Raw genomic sequence first — 12,192 nt, 5'->3', positions numbered from 1 at the left:
GCCTCAATGAGTTTAGCATTTTTTGGAATCCCAACCCTGGAGATGATTGACCCTTTGATCTCAAAATCAATTGATAAGAATGAAAAGAGAAAGACCCTCTTATTATTTCTTTCCCATTAAATATGGTAAACAGATCACAAAAAATTGAGAAATTACAGAACATATTTAGCCAGATTTGATTGTAAGAATAATCTAATATTTGTGCAGCAAAATTGGTTATTCGAATGAGTTAACTTTGATAATTCTGAGAATGGGCTACCTCACAGGTTCTGTCTGTTGGGTAAGACAACCCCTTTACCACCTGTGTGCAAGTTAATGGAGATCTACAACGATCGATAATGAAATATATGTAGAGTAATAGCACAATAAAACAAATCTATCCAAACCACAAAAGTACACACCAATTTTAACGTGGAAAATCCCTTTCAAGATGAAAGAGAAAAAACCCACGGGACTTCGTCCAGGTAAAACTTCCACTATGCAAATAATAATGGGGTTGCAATTCTTCTCTCTAAGCAATACTAGAGGTTACCAAAGCATAAAGAGAAATAACCAAATACCCCACTCTTGGATAACAAAATAGTTCACCAAATAATAAAGTGGATTCACAAGAACAATAACACTCTCACCTCAATACTGGTAATGACAAAATGTAAAAAAAAACTGCACATTTTCTACTTCCCTAGATCAGGAGAACATTGCCATGTTGTATACTAAATACCCAAATATAAACACCTAAGAACTTTGTAGTTTTTCTTCTATCTTTCCCACGGATGTTGGTTCTTGCAGAAGCTTTTCATTGGCTCATACTGGATGTAGTGGCTTGGGTTTTGGAAACAACAAAAAAGGAGAATGAGAGAGACGTATTTTGTCTCTCACCGCCTCAGTCCATTTATATTGGGAAATGAGATTGAAAGAAAAGAGAGAACGAAAGTCGGTTTTCAAAACCGCCTTCACAAAAACAAAGTAAGTGGGTCCCCCCTTCACGTGAGGAGGAACACCACCTAACACTGTCCGATGCAAAATAATGGGAGAGGATCTACACACTAGCAGTATATAATTGAATCTTATACACTAGCACCTTATTGACCATTGGATCGAATTGGAGGCATCTTAGCAGTCTCTCTCCAACGATGTTGTATATCTCTCACTCCACAGACGCTTAACCATATGCAACCATTGATTACATGAGCGAAAACACTATTCTCATTGGGCCGGTGGTATTCACTCCTCGTATGATTGATACTAGGGGTGTAAGTTTGGCCCTATCGGCCCGAGCCCGCCCTGATCAGAGTCGGGCTAGGCCAGAATTGAGGCCTTGGACTAAGCCTAGCCCAGCTCAGCCTGGCCCTATGTTAGGTTATACTTTACAATTTATTGATTACATTCATTCTGCAAATTTTGTTTAGTATCTAGTTATTTTATGCTTTACAATTTATTGATTACATTTTACAATTTTTGTTTAGTATCTAATTATCTATTGATTTATCCAATTAAAAAAGGCTAATTATCTATTGAACAAAAATATTTAAAATTTTAAGATTGAGCTAAGTTTTTTAACCCAAAGAAAAATCTAATAGTCAATTGACTATGAAAAAAACCAATACCCAATCACATGAGACTGGTCAATCAGGACCAACTAGGCTCTAGCAAAAATCAGGGTCAATCAAGACCAACCTAGCCCAACCCAGCCCGATCAGAGTCAATCAAGGCCGAACGGGGCTTGGCTAAGCCTGGCAGGGTTGGGCCTAGGCTGAGATATCTCAGCCCGACCTAAGGTCGGGTTGGGCTAGGGTTTTAAAAACCCGGCCCAACCTGACCCTATTTCACTCCTTATTGATACCCAAAACTCAAATTCACTCTCTCAAACCACAGTAACCAGCTGAATGGGTCCAGCCCTAACAGAAAGTATTACAGGGATGTTCTTGAGCTGCACAGAAAGTTGTAGAGGCACCTTCCAAAGCTCACACATCTTTCGGCTGTCGCCACGGGGACTTTGTCGGAGCTTCCCCCAACATCAAAACAGTAAATCCCAAAATCAGAAGTAGAGTATTAGAAACATAAACAGGCAACATGCGCTTCAGCAATTAGTTTTTACCCTTTTGTAACCTTTTTATGTTCTTCTATTTAATTGAAGAAGGCAAAGCGCCGAACAACTTTAAAAACAGAGTATCATACAAAGGAATTTTTATCCTCCCAATTTGCCTGTCCGGACTTGACGGCAAGTACATCTAATAGAGGGAGGTGGATCCCACCTCAAATAGTGTGTTGTGTTCGTACAGGTGGTAGCATTAGTCAAGATTTTCAAGACAAAATGCCAATTCCCGAAAACCTAGACAACCCATTGAACACTAAAAACCGTTTTCCAATCAAGAATCAGAAAACCCCCTACTAGAACTGACATGCATAACAGCAGAATCATAGGCGGCATGCTCACATCCTCAACGATGATCACTCTCTTCTGGGGCTATCTTCAGTGTTAAAAAAATATATATATAGATCGTTAGGGTGTTACCTGATACAGTAACGAATGCAACAGTAGAGGATAACGAAACATGTCGATCTTCTTCAATCTCTAGGTACCTGTTAGGTTTCATCAAGGGACTCCACACCACAAATCCAAGGTAGATTATGGATTCCCTCATGAACACAATACTAGTAGAAAGATGGAGTGAGAACACAGATTGAGAGTGGGAATCTCAGATATAAACATAGGGTTTAGGGCTATTGAGGTACTCATATATATGGTCTTCTTCTCATTCACAGAAGGAATAGAATTATGGGACGCTACACTAAGGGCATGCATGATAACACTTTTATGTCTTTGTTTTTTTGTTCCTGAGAATCGAAAAACCAGAGAAATCCATTTGTTAATATCGGTTCGTTTTTTAGTTCCTAGGAATGAACCAGGACAAAAAAATTGCTGAGAAATAAGAAAAAAGAAACTCCAATTTGAAGCTTCTTTGTCCCAGAAATAAAAGGAAAAATTAAAGGGGGAGTTGTTTTTTAATGAATACATGGTTAATTTGATGGGCAAACAGTAATTTCATGTTCAAAAATAAAACACCACCTCCAATGCAACTTCAACCACCACCACCGTCGTCGCCACCACCTCCACCACCGTCGTCGCCAGCCCCACCGCCGCCACCACCACCATTACCACCACCACCTTCACCTACGCCATCACCACCACCATCTCCATCGCCACCTCCGCCACCACCACTACCACCTCCACCACCACCACCACCACCACCTTTTCCAGATTTTTGGTAATTCAATGGCATTTTTGAAAATTTATAGCAGTACCACCACCACCTTTTCCAGATTTTTGGTAATTCAATGGCATTTTTGAAAATTTATAGCAGTTCTAGAAACAGAAATGATTGTACATAACAAACGCGTTTTTGTTTCTTTTCTAATCTAGAAATACAAATTATTATGTGTTTGCAAATTCGTTATTTTGCCCTGAAATTTGTCCCAGTGATCACAAAATTAAAGCCATTTCTCGAATAGAAATATGGCCTAGAAACATAAGTGTTATCATGCAGGCCCTAAGTGACTGCCCCTTACTCAAACCCTAGCAGGTTCTAAGACCCACGGCCAGCCCCTCAATGGGTGCCCGGCCCGATCAAGTCATGCCTGGTCCGGTTACATTCAGTCAAAGATTTCATCTTGCCTTTTAGAGAAGAGGCATGAACCCTTTGACAAGGGTTGCCGAGAGATTCAAAGCAAATCTACCAATTGATTGATTCAACAAGAACAAGAAACTTTGGTTTGATTGAAACATGGGAATGTGCAACGACGGACGGTTGGGAATAAAGAGATGTAGAGAGGAGAAGACAGTGGGACAAAGGGTGGGGGATGGAGAAGAGAGAGATGTAACTGAGGTGGAGAGAATGAAGTTGCAACAACTAACAGATTAAATGGCTGAGATGTGAAGGGGATCCAACGGTCAATAGGATGCCAATGTATAATATTCTATTACACAAGGCTTGTGTGTACATCATTTTCTCCCCAAAATTTTTTTGAGTCCGATGAATCTTCACGTATGTGAATGACTCACAGCTGTTTAGATGGAATATTCTCACAGATTAGATTCCATCTGAACAATTGTGAGTCGTTCATGTTCGCTCACATATGTGAAGATTCCCTGCTCACAAATTTTTTTTTCTTCTTATCCCTTGCAATAAGCAATCATGCATCTATGCCTACAATGTTTATTACTTTGTTTTTTATGGCAATTCAGATCCTCTAAGGCGCAGGTGCCCGTAGCGGCCTGTGCAGTGTAGCTTGGGCTGCGCATGCAATGATAGCCTTACCCTCGCTCAGGCAAGCCATTTGGGCAGGGGTAAGGCGGTCTTTACATGCATGGCTCAGTCTGCGCCGCTCAGGCCGCTACGGGTAGCACACCCTAGAGTATCTGGATCCTTTTTATAGTGGGTCATGTTGCACATCATTGCTTTGTTTCTACAGAAGCCTACATAATTGACGCTGCAGTTTTCTTGACTGGCATCTTTTAACCGTCTAGGACACAAAAACAGTTTTTCATGCTAATGTTACCTAGATGTATTGTTGTGATCTATCTTTCTAAATAAGCAGAAGCGAATCTGAAAGCAGCTGTTGTATAAAAGTTTTGATTTTTGAAGTATCTTATGTACGAGGTTAGCTGCTAGCGTAGCTGGCTTGAGTCTAGTGTAGTAGAACTTAATCCCCACCGACAGCCAGAGCTTAAGACCACACGTTCCTCATCTAGTCTAGGATTCTCCACCACCCTATCAAAAACAAATTATTTTTGTGCGTTTGAACATCTATCTATTATAGTTTGTTGAATGTTGATCTGTACCAATAAGTTCAAAGTTTGCATAGCTACACGTCCAATCCCACGCACACCCACATGCACGGAAGAAAATTTGCTGCAGCAGGAATGTTCCTGCTACAAGGTTGGCGCCAAGGAAATAGGATCTAAAAAGGTATTTTAGAAAATAATAAAACCTAGGAAGGTATTTGTGAACCCAAAGGGGAAGTGAATTATTCCATTTCATTGGTTGCTACCATTATAGCAGGAACATTCCTGATGCCAGAGTAGCAGCAAAATTTTTTCCCACATGCACATGCAAACGCACACGCAAGAAAATGATTTATGAATTCTCCATTCTAAAAACACATTGAAGAAGCAGCAAGAGTGAAGGATTAGGATCCTCTATTTCCAAACTGCCCCTACTGCCGTTCACCCCACACACAGCAAGGTGGAAAAGACCATATCCCGCTCGGGCAAGCTGCTCAGACAGGGGTAGGGTGGTCTTTTCACCACCTTGCTGTGTCTGAGACGCATACGGCAATAGGGGCATCTCGGCAGTAGAGGACCCCGATGCCCAAGGGTGATCGTGATTCGTGAGGCTCCCACTATAAAAGTCAGCAACCGTTGACTACATGAAAAATTAATTTATAATAAAAAAGAAGCACCAATTCAAGGAGGCCCAATGACTAAGAAAACATCATCATTATTATTAGAGTTTGAATTAATCCACATGCCACGACGGCAAAAACCTTCTACACCTCTACTTTAATGTTAATAACTACCACATTACAAGTTAGATGAAGTCCAAATTTTTTTGGATAAATAGGCTTAGAGATTCTTTTTTCAAATGTCAAGTTTTGGGGTTGTTAATATTTGGGGTGAAGATTCCCCACTGCTAGTATAGGGAAGAATTTGCACGCCACATCAATAAGTGTTCTTTAAAATGTAAAATATATATAAAGCCCATATTTTCAAAAGTAAAATAAAAAAATTTAAAAAAAAATATCATGTGAAAGGAAAATTGCACAAAAGCAACATAACAATCTTTTTTCCTAAAATTTGTTGTATTTGTAAAATAATGCTTTAAAAATCTGGGGCTATAGGAATCTGTTTCATAAGAGAATGCATTGTAGTGATTTGGAGTACTATAGTTTTGCGTGGATATAGATGCATGCCAATATATGAGATAATAATCAATTGCCTTAGGTTTTACTTGGGGATTACGGGATTGTTGTCCTTGCACTTGTGTAGACAAGTGTTGAAACAGGATATAGTGTTCCTAAGCTATAGCTTTCAATTAAAAATCATGAATGTACCTTGAACTGTGGGTGAATTGGACTACGAATTAATGAAATTACATGAAAAGAGAGACTCTTTAGATGTGATGATCGATGCTTTTCCCCATAATTCCCTCAATTGTTTATTGTTTGGGAATAAAAGAAGAGAGAGAGAGAGAGAGAGAGAGAGAGAGAGAGAGAGAGAGAGAGAGAGAGAGAGAGAGAGAGAGAGAGAGGACACGGAAAATTATCACCTCCAGTTTGCTGACCGGCCCAGTTCCCCAGTTCCTCTAATAGGGGGATGGTGGACCCCACCCGGGCAGGGTGTTTGGGCATGGGTAGAGAGGTCATTTCAGCCCCCCTTTGTTAGAAGAACTAGGAAACTGGGCCGATCAGCAAACTGAAGGTGATAAAGATCCGAGGGGACACAGCCTTATTGCTAGCTGAGCAGCAGAAACATTTGGACTGACTGTTTTGTAATAGAATCAATACTGAAATCGGTGGTTCCACGGAAGATTGTGAATATCATAGCAGACTCTTGTATTTAAGTTTTGGATCTGAGGCTCAAGAGTATACCTTCTTGAAAGTAACCTTAGCAATGAAGGTTTTCGTTTCTTGACTAATTTGAAGCCCTGAAAATCAGGAGCCACGAACCACCCTATTTTTCTACACAACTTCTCTCTTTTCTTTTTTAGATAATAGTGATTTGGACAGTGGCCGGTGAACGGTGAAAGTGGACGGTGGAAACAACATAAAAAAAACCAAAACATATCACAATTGTGACAGTTGATCAGTCTTTTTTAGTCAAAAGTTGAATGTTGGCACTGATAGCACATATAAATATTAGTCCAATACTTAAAATAAAATAAAATAAATCACAATGCAAGGAGCCTTGATGGCCAAGAAAACATCATCATCATAAATAGTCATCATTGTCATCATCATTATTATTGGAGAAAATATCATCATCATAAAATAGTCATCATTATTATTGGAGACCTTGACTTCAACTTACCCGCGGAGGTAGAAATCTGAATCCAGATCCTCGACTGCCTGCCCGTCCTGTGTTATGCTGTGCAGACACAGCAAGGTGTCTAATTATCGCCTTACCCCTACTTGGGCAAGGCGCTCGGAAAAGGGTAAAATGGTAATTGCAAACTCCTGGCTGTGTCTAGGCAGCAAGCCGGATGGACTGGCAATAGAAAATCCAAATGGCAGAAATCTTTCCTACACACCCATTTTAATGTCAATAACTACCATGTGACATTAGATAAAGCTCAAATTTTGTAGACAAAAGATATCCCTTTCACATGTTAAGATTTGGTCTATTTGAAAAAGTTTATCATCTATATGAAATTCATATTTTCAAAAGTAAAAAAATAATAATAATAAAAAATTCATGTAAGGGGGAAATTGTCCAAGGAAAATGTAATAATCCTTTTCCCTAAAATTTGCTATTTTGTTAAATAATGTTTTGAAAACCTAGGGCTTTAGGAATCTGATTCATAGGAGAATGCATAGCAGTGGTTGGAATACTATAAGTTGGTCTAGATATACATATGGAGATGCATGCCAATATATGAGATGATAGTCAATTGTATTAGGTAAGAACACAAATATTGAATATTGATTCATTCTTATACGTTAAATTTAAATGTTGTTACCGTCCTGGACATGATGTGGCCGTTCTAATTATTAATTAGAGAGGTTATGGTCGAGATTAGTCACGTATTTTTGTTCCCTGGACATGATGTGGCTGTTCTAATTGTTAATTAGAGAGGTCATGGTCTAGATTAGTCACATATCAAAAATTAAAACCCAATGTAAGTGACTATTATCTCATATATTGGCATGTATCTCCATGTGTAGATCTAGACAAACTTATAGTACTCCAACCACTACGTACTATGCATTCTTCCATGAATCAGATTCCTATCGCCATAGATTTTCAAAGCATTATTTTAGAACATGGCAAATCATAATGAAAAGGATTGTTCCACCGCCATTGTGCAATTTTCCTCTCACATTTAAATTGGAAGTATAAGAATGAAGTGTAAGCAAATGAGAATATTCTTTACCTGGGACTAAGGATATGGATTTAGTTGCAGAGACTAGGGATGTAAATGGATAATCGAAAATTCGAATCTAATCCGCATCCATATTCATTTACAGATACTGGGAAAAAAATCTGAATACTCAATAATAAAAAATTAATCTTGACGGTTTTTCAAGATTCATCAAGTTTTAGAATATGAGGAAAAGATAATCATGATCTAAGAGATATAGATTGAGAGTGAATTGTATATGCTAAGGGGAGGAAGGTTCGAGTTACACAAGGCAGAGATGTAAACAGATGATTGAAAATCCGAATTTGATCCGCATCCGAATCTCTTTAGAGGTATCCATATCCAATCAAGGAATATTCAGATCCAATCACATCCGATCTGTATCCAATCCGAATCCGATTCATTTACATCCCTAATAAAAACCACTTGAGAGTCTCAAACACTTGGAACACTAGAGCACGGCACGTCTCTGGGACTAAGGATATGGACTGATCAGGCCACTTGAATCTCAGACCCTTGGAACTCTTGACTACGGCACTTCTCTCACTTCTTTATTTTTTTTATAGATAATACCAAATTTATTCATAAGAAAGCAAAATGAAGAAGAAAAAGAATGTAGAAATCAATTAAGGCTAAATCAAAACAAACAATCACTGAATCACATTTCAGTGCCCTTACCTACACTTATCTCTCCTTCTTCTTTGGGGATAGGGTCCGGTCCACATGTTGTGGGGAAATGTGACACGAAAATTTAAAATATTGCACTCCACTTTGTTTGGAAGTCAATCTTTTTTATTTATTTTTAAAATTCCAAAGGGCTTCTTATGGAAACGAGTATGATGTCATTGTACGGCTTTTATCTTAGTGTCATGGTAGAGACTTCGGATTAGTACGTGGCATTGGCGGCCTTCTAGAAAGGAATCTTTTGACAGTGAAGTTTTATTATTTTTTTTTTGGATCAAATGAACGTTGAATATACTTATTTTTGAAAAAAATTCTGTGTAAAACCATTAAACGACAGCAAAAATAAGGATAAGATAGTCACTTCACAGGTAGATCTCACCTAAACCTCACATGTGAATTGACCACCCCTTATATTTGGGATGGTTTGCGTGTTGCACCTGTTCAACTCCCGCTACGACTGCACAAGGGCAAAGTCCACTTATTTTTCTATACATTTTTTTCCCCTTTTTTTAAAATGGATATTGATGAACTGGTTAGTGGACACATCAGTGGTGTAGTAGTGGCTCTTATTGCATGTGCTCTTGAGTCAAAATTTAATTTCTAACCTTAAAATGTAAAATGTCGACACATGACTACTCATCCATTTGCGCCTATAAATTTCTAGCTTTTGATTCATATTTCTGAGACGCAAAGCTCCAATTATTGAAGGTATGAGTCTCCTATCGATCCATTCTTTCTCACACATCCATCATTTTTTGCATTTTTTGCAGGAAGCTCATTCATTCATTCATTTTATAGTTATTTATTTTTCTTCATAGCAATGTTTCTTGTTTCTTTCTCATCCTTCCAACAATAGAAGACTGGAATTTAGACAGTAAGCACCAAATTTCCCATGGAGGAAAAGTAACACGTTTGATGCATACCACAAGATTAGCACAATCAGATTCCACCATTATATTTTAAATACCCAACGTGATGGTTGAGTTGGATGTGAATAATAGTACTATAGATCACAAATTAGATAAACATGTTTTGAGGAGTGCAAACTCCTCTGTCCATCTCCTAGCTTCTTTATAACTTCTTCTCATGTTCTTTCTCCATGTAAGTGGGTGGGCATGCCCCCTACTTTTCTTTGCGATGTACTTGAACTTGATTGTTGCAATTGGTGTTAATGCATATTTTATTTACGACCCGAAAAAAAAAAAAATTCAACCATCCCCAAGTGTTTATAAGGACATATAGTGAGCCAAATTATTTAATTTTTGGTTTGTAGTGTAAGTTACTTTTTAATTTGTATTCTGTAGTACTATTTTTGGCACCCAACTCAACTATCCCTAGGTGTTTATATGTAGAGAATGTTTTATACAGCCTTATTGGATAGGGGTTGGGCTTGATCTTATGTTGACTATAAAATATCCATGTCCAACTAAAGCTGATGAGCTGCTGGCCTACTTGCAGTTTTTTTCCCCTTTTGGTGTGTTGGAGTTTTTTATTTTTTATTTTTGATTGGTGCTAACAATACAAGGGATAGAGTTTGGAGCCACCCAAATATGAAAAAGAAAAATGAGAGCTTCTGGTAATGTTCTCTCTTCCAATTTCTATAAGGAAAATTACTTTGATCTTTCAATTCATAACAAAGGCAGTTAGTTACCTCTTAGTTTATAAATAATTACATATGGTCTTAAGAGGGAATAAACAAGCACTGATACTCATCCTAATATTCACCTTAAATATTGTATTTTCAAGGTATGTCAGGTAATCAAACTGAGAGCCCCTCAATGGCTTTGATGATTTCTGATCATATATTTTCACGTCGTCAATATCCAGAGGTACATGTAGATCATACGTCTTATACAATTATTTTTAGGATTCTTACTCTCTTATATTTTTTAGAGAAAATTTGAAGGAAAAATCTTATTGAACTGAAGTTGTGAACTAAGTTGTAACCTTACTTTTTTTTTTTCTTTTTAAGATAACACATTTTTTTTCAATGAGGTTAAATCCTGTCATTTTACATAAATATTACATTAAATAACTTTCAATTTTTTTAAAATCCTTTTTACCCCTGCATTAAATACTAATTCAAATAACTTTTAAAAATAAGACAAGGGACAATTAAAAAAAATGCTACAACTTCTTAGTTGACCACTTTAGTAACAAGAAGTTGCACTCAATATTAAAAGATTGTAAAAATGATACAATTCTCCTTTATCATGCAGAAAAGTATTGACATTGAGTTAGGAGAACAAACTGAAGCAGCTGAACATGGTTTATTGACTTTGCACACGGTGAGTGTGATACAGGAAAGAGTAAGCAATTCTCTTTCCTTTTCTTTATAACGAGTGTTGTCCCCTTTCTTGTATAGTAGTTGATTTTCATTTTTTAAGAGCATTTGGTATATATTATGATACATATATAGCTCTTTTACGAATAGTGTATTTATTGTACAACTATATTTAGATTGAATGCAATATGATATTTTACCTACTCACTACTTTATGTATCAACTCAAAGAAAAATTATGCATAAAATTTTTGTCGATAACATATGTTTCTAGTTCCATTTTAATGTTAGTAGCGACTTATGACCTATTGGTTTAATGAATTATGTTGTTCATCGATTGGGATTCAAATGTTTTTGAATAAAACTACTTAACATCTCCCACATCCCACATAGGATTTTTATTATAGAAAAAAAAAGTGAAAGTTATGATCATATTCTTCTTTTTTGTGTGGGAAAATACAAGTGTTGAATTAGGGATACAAGCCAAGTTGATATATTTGATGTGGTTGATGAACATATTCAGACAAGAAGCGAGGAGCCCAATACAACCAATGAACATGCTCTGCAAATAAGTCATGACATACAGTTGGAGAACTCGCAAGTGAATCCATTAGAACATCACACTTCTGAGGTATGAAAGAAAAAACAAAAGAAGGAAGTATACTAGCTACTATCATCCTGATATTTTTTGCATCCAAATGACGGTTGATTGATTTACAGCAAGAAGAATAAATGCTAATCAATCGTAGTTATTTAATTACTAATTCAATCCAATTGAATTGCTAGACTAATTAATAAAGAGAAAATTCAAATTAGAAGAATGTTCCAAACAATAAAATTAATGTATTAATTTTCTATAGCTATGCATACATATTCGACGTACTTGGATATATCACATCATATTTTTGTACATAATTTTTTTGCATCTATATTAATGAAACTTGATTTGTACTGTTCTTTTATATTTATAAAGGCAATTTCCATGCTAATACTCCACAGTAGTGTAGCTAATATATTTTTAAAACCAATTGACCTAGCTAGAATTCTTGAAACAAATGTCATCTATCATTCCTAGTCATATACT

Source organism: Telopea speciosissima, chromosome 9 (genome assembly GCF_018873765.1).
Source record: "Telopea speciosissima isolate NSW1024214 ecotype Mountain lineage chromosome 9, Tspe_v1, whole genome shotgun sequence".
NCBI lineage: Eukaryota > Viridiplantae > Streptophyta > Magnoliopsida > Proteales > Proteaceae > Telopea > Telopea speciosissima.
The sequence above is the reverse complement of the archived record's forward strand: the minus strand, read 5'-3'. Positions refer to the sequence as shown.